Source organism: Octopus bimaculoides, chromosome 18 (genome assembly GCF_001194135.2).
Source record: "Octopus bimaculoides isolate UCB-OBI-ISO-001 chromosome 18, ASM119413v2, whole genome shotgun sequence".
Lineage (NCBI taxonomy): Eukaryota > Metazoa > Mollusca > Cephalopoda > Octopoda > Octopodidae > Octopus > Octopus bimaculoides.
Window position 1 is genome coordinate 12,907,699 of NC_068998.1, and position 5,701 is coordinate 12,913,399.

At 38.3% G+C, this 5,701-nt stretch overlaps 1 non-coding gene across 1 annotated transcript; it reads right to left on the reverse strand.

Moving 5' to 3' along the window:
• Positions 1-3,829: 3,829 nt before the first annotated feature.
• Positions 3,830-3,993, reverse strand: LOC128249976 (U1 spliceosomal RNA). The gene has a single exon (XR_008266118.1). It is a non-coding gene; the product is annotated as a U1 spliceosomal RNA (small nuclear RNA).
• Between the last annotated feature and the right edge of the window lie 1,708 nt (positions 3,994-5,701).

Genomic DNA, 5,701 nt, shown 5'->3' on the forward strand with positions numbered 1-5,701 from the left:
GATCCGCCTCAGACGGTATAGAGGGTGGGGGAAGTGGTAACAGCAATCTCAAGAGATACTCCGAATAGCACACTGTATAGCAACGACAATATATGTGCAATCAATATTTTTAGTGAATTTAACATTTTTCCTTGTATTTATAGTAAATTGATTTAACAAGCAAAAATTTTTGTCCCCAATACTAACAGAAAAACAGGCAGGTAACTGACAGACAAATAGATAGATATGTGGGTGGGTGGGTATGTAGGTAGGTAGGTAGACTGTCAGGATCTTTTCAAATCTCAGTGACAGATTTTTAAATTAATTTTATTTAACTAAACAGTTTGAAACTTCAGATACTGGTTGAATGTGTCTCGTGGAATACAGTTTACTCTTAACGTTTTTGACTAAATTTTCAACAACTTTTGTTTACTTGCCTGTTGTACAGTATTTTATTTTTGTGTGTTAGGAAGTATGGTTGCAGCCAAATCATATAGCCTCTGCAATTTGATGGATACAATTAAAATTAAGGAAGATGTAGCAGCATACTTCACAGAGAAGGCAATTATACATTCAGTTAAAAAGTGTAGAAATTGGCACTTGATGAAAAAGAGTCATCTGGGAGAATCAAGGCTGCAATGAGACTGTATTCATCAGAAAAGGTACATGGCTGGAAAGTATCCCATTTCCTCTGCAGGCTGTAGTCATTTTTTTGTACTGTTGTGTCAAGGAAATGACTACAGTCTGTTATTGTGGATTTCAACAGCTATGTCTGAGAAATATGTGCACAGGACCTATGGAAAGCTTATTCACATATTCCAGAGATAGAATAGTATAGTTTTCGACATAAAACATCGAGTTTAATTTCGGTGCTGGAACACACACACACAAGTGGAAAGCACTTGGGCGTGTGTGTGAAACGGAGTAATGAGTGATGGTGTGGTACATATCATTCTATGATTGACTCCTATCTCTGTGAATTTATGTGGCGGAAAAGATACAAAAAGTGCGATTTTTTTTTTTTTTTTTTTTTTTTTTTTTTTTCTCTGAAAGTTATTACAATGCATTGCAAGATTTTCAAATCTTGATTAAATGTATTTGTATATGTGTGTTATTGATGCATCTCTGCCTGTTTATTTCTTACACCTGCCTGCTTTTTTTCTTTTTCATTTGCTTATTTCCATTCAAAGTGTAATATCCTGCATTAAAATTGATTTAATCTCTGCTTGTATCTTTCAATGTATCCTGCTTTTTGTATGTGTTGTACACCTACCTAATTATTATCTCATATGTACCTCTGCCCGAACTGTGTATATACTGCCATGAAATCTTAGTGCATTTCAAAGTGTAATATCCCGCATTAAAATTGATTTAATCTTTATCTGTTTGTGTTGTTTTTTCATTTATTTACATCGTATACATACCTCGTTATGGGTTTTTGCCATCAAGGCCTCTCTATAAAGAGAGCAGTGAGTAACGATAACATTCCCATTTTGCTTTTTTTTTGTTTTATAAAAGCTGTGAGGCCCTTAACACAGCCTACCATGGAAGGGGCTCCATCTGTACAAATATCTACATACGGTTTCCATGAAGATATACAGCAAGCCTGAGCCGGAGATAAAGGTTCCTGTTGCGACTACTTTCATTCTGGTCCTTCAAGTACACTCTATCAATATTGCAACTGTGCACAAAAAGCACGCCTTACCTGCCTTTGACAGTCTGTGGCGGTGCAATCATGGACTCAGCTGACAGGTGTACTCTTCCCAGATGTGACAACACGCGTTCGTAAATTATCAAACCGGAAATCTCTGGACACTGTACAAGGGCGAGCAGGACGGTTTCGTCATCCTGCCCACACCTTGGACATGTCAGTGACACTGGAATACCGTGTGTGAACAATTTATCTTGAACAGGCACTGCCAGGTCAGGGATCTTTGGTAATTATCCAAATACCCTGCCTTCCGTTCATAAAATACCGAGGTGGTATTCCTGCTGCCGACCTTGCCTGCCCTGTGGGTTAGCGCGAGTGCCTGTCGGCACACTTTTTGCCATCCAGTCGTGTTCCGTCTTTTAATCAAATCGGGGGTAAATTCCTACAAGGAGGCCGGTCGTGGAAAGAATTCTTCCACAAGTGAATTCCACCTGGCCACCATCCAGGTAGAGCTAAAGAGGTCTTAGCCTCAGTGCATGTTTGCACATCATCAACCACGGTAACCAATCCTTTGGCAGTTCCTGGCAGCAAACGGAGCGCCTCACAAACGGCTTTCCTCCCTTCCACTACTAGCGGAGTCGTATCTGGACAATGAAGACCTGTACCACATCCGCCCTTCGTTTCAGGGACAGCACCTGTCCAGACCATGTCCTGACTAGAGTCTCCACCCTGTCTATCACATCGCTATATTCTAACCATATGCAAATATTCCCAAAATTGTGTGCACATTTATTTCGCGTTCATAAAATCAATATTATTTTGCAATTTTCTTCTTTCACCAATTATTTATTACCTTTATCTTTCATGTCTTTCTATTCTCTTTTAATTTCTTTACCTATATTTAACAATTTAAATTAATATCTTTAATTACCGATTCAATTCCAGCTTCCATCAACATTTTTCAAGGGAGGTAATTGAGCTTTTTAATTTTTTTTTTAAATGACTTCTTTCTCTCCGAATTTTCAATCCGTACATGGAGTGAAATATTTTATTTCAGTATGATGTGTTAAATGTTTAACCTTATGTTATATTTATCATAATTTAATTACAAGGAAACAAAGTGGGGGAATTAAGCAGTAGAAGATGGAAGGGAAGGGAGCAACGGGCCGCACACATCAGAATAAATAATTATATCAAAAAGACAGAAAATTGAAAATGTCATCCTGCTTATTACTACTGCTATACGTTTGCATCTCTTGTTTTTAAATCATTCGGCGAACTGATTTTGTACTTATATATTTGTATTGTCAGCGCTACAAATCTCATTTCCTTTCTGTAAAAATATAAACTATCAATAATTACTAATAAAAACATATAAACGAAAGAACGCCAAAAATAGCGAAGTTATTTTTGATTTTTCACTTTAATATCACTTCCACTGACGTGAATAGGAGTTAACGTCGATAAATTATTTTATGATCTTTAAAAATTGTAAACCGATATATTTATTGCAAAAGAACACCATTTACGAAAGTACTGAGTAAAAAAGGGTTGAATAAAAGGAGTTAGAATACTCTGTAGATAGATAAAATAGACACGTGCAAGAAATTCTTATACCAAGACACTCATACGATCGACGACTGTACACTATTTGATATTGATTATTATCTGCATTTAAATCTTCCACAAAAGCAAAATTATACGTGATTTGAACTCATATACGTACTGTTGTTATCCAACATATCTATTCTGCTCCGAGCTGCATTCTGTACACAAAGGATAGATACATAGACACAATAAGAACTCCATTACATGGAATTTAATAAGAGAGTAATTCGAGTTGCTAGAAATAGCAGCGAAAGGAATACAACATTGTGAAAATATGAACCCAAATGTATCGAATATGAATATGGCAGTTTATCTAAAACCCTAAGCCAAAGGATTGACTTGCTAGAAATAGCAGCCTAAAAACTACACATTTATATAAGATACGAAATACACATTCGTCCACAAGAAGAAGAAATAAAACCATAATAGTATTCCGCAAAAAATAGCTAGATATGGCAGCCAAAATAACTATAAACATGCATTTATATAAAACTGCTTCTCGTTCGTTACAATTCATGCATAAGACCGATCTATCATTCACTAGCGATAGTATGGTCTTTGATTTAACTGAATCTGTTCTTTGTTTGATTTACGGGGTGAGCGCGAACGCAGACCCCACACTTAGAAATAGCGCACCCGAGTCGCCCACATTTGGGGCGATCGCAAAGGTCAACCCAACCGGAGTGCAATGGAAGGGCCTCACTCTGGGAGAACCACCTTGCTGATCATGGTTTACCCCTGTGCCAGGTAAGTATGATTTTCCTCGTGGAAAATTTGAATATATTCCTTTACTATTCAATACATTCGATGATTTTACACCAACAACATTTACAATTCATTTATTTATACATCTCAAAAACAAAATAACTCTCATTTCATTTTACTTATACAATTAATTACAACCTTTTCGTCTCATACTAATTACTTAATTTATTTTATTTACCTAGATTTCAGAAATTTAATTATTCTAATCTCTTTCAAAACTTATTCTCTGCCTGTATATGCCAGTCTTCAAGGGAGATAATTCAGAACTTTTAAACTACGACAAATCTTTTCTCTTTTGTATTTTTCTTCTTTTTCGTTTATTGATTTACTTAAAGTGTAAAACACTCATTCGATTAATTTATACAACCTGAAAATTTACGTAGAGACTTTTAATTAATTCGTAATATTAAAATAATCTGCCACTACTGCTGTTAAAGAACAGGGTTTAAAAACAAACAAACGGTTCGATAACAATTAAATAGGTAATTTATTCTTTCATAAATATAAATGAATAAAATAAAATGTAAATTAGTTTTCTATATATTGTTTTCTATATCTTTAACTTCAAAACATACTTGTTTTTTTTATGACTTCCCATGTGAATTGCGTAATACTTTTTTAATTTCAAGAGCATCTCAGGGTGACGTGTTTTTAAGGGAGGTAACTCAACTAAAGACACAATTTTTATGTAAGGGACGTCACTGGTAATTTGGCTTCGTATTTTTTTTGTATGGTGGTGATGGAAGATTTTTCGGTAATATATTTGTATAAATTCTACGGAAACAATCGAGGGTTAGGTTAAAGTTCAGAGGCCAAGGGTCAATGGTTAGGTGTCAAGGATCAGAGGCCAAGTGTCAAACGTCAGGGACCAAGGTAACTCTAACCCTCAGAGCCTCGTTTTCATATGTCACACGAGGGTGGCACATCCTTGCCGGCACATATTGGAAGCCGTATGGCACACTTAGGAGGTTGGCACATCCTTGCCGTTAGTTTCCGTTACTTACCGTTATTTTCCGTTAGTTTCCGTTCCTTTCCGATATTTTCCGTTATATTCCGTTAGCGGCACATATGGGGAGCCTTATGGCACACATAGGAGGGTGGCACAACCTGAGCGGCACATATGGGGAGCCCAATGGCACACTTTCGAGGGTGGCACATCCTGGGTGGAGAGCAAGGCGGTAGCAGGTGGAGGGCAAGGAGATAGCAGCGGGTGGAGAGCATCAAAAATTTTCATTCCAGAGCATCGTTTTCCTTTCCGTTGGTTTCCGTTATATTCCGTTAGCGGCACATATGGGGAGCCCTATGGCACACTTAGGAGGGCGGCACATATGGGGAGCCCAATGGCACACTTTCGAGGGTGGCACATATGGGGAGCCCAATGGCACACTTAGGCACAAATGGGGAGCCCTATGGCACATTTACTAGGGTGGCACATATGGGGAGCCCTATGGCACACTAGGGTGGCACATCCTAGGCGGCACATATGGGGAGCCCTATGGCACACTTACGAGGGTGGCACATATAGGGTGCCCAATGGCACACACCCTTGTCCCCCCTGATCTTTACCAGTAGGAGGGTGGCACATCCTTGGCAGCACATATGGGGAGCCCTATGGCACCCTTGGCACATATGGGGAGCCCTATGGCACACTTACGAGGGTGGGACATCCTAGGCGGCACATATAGGGAGCCCTATGGC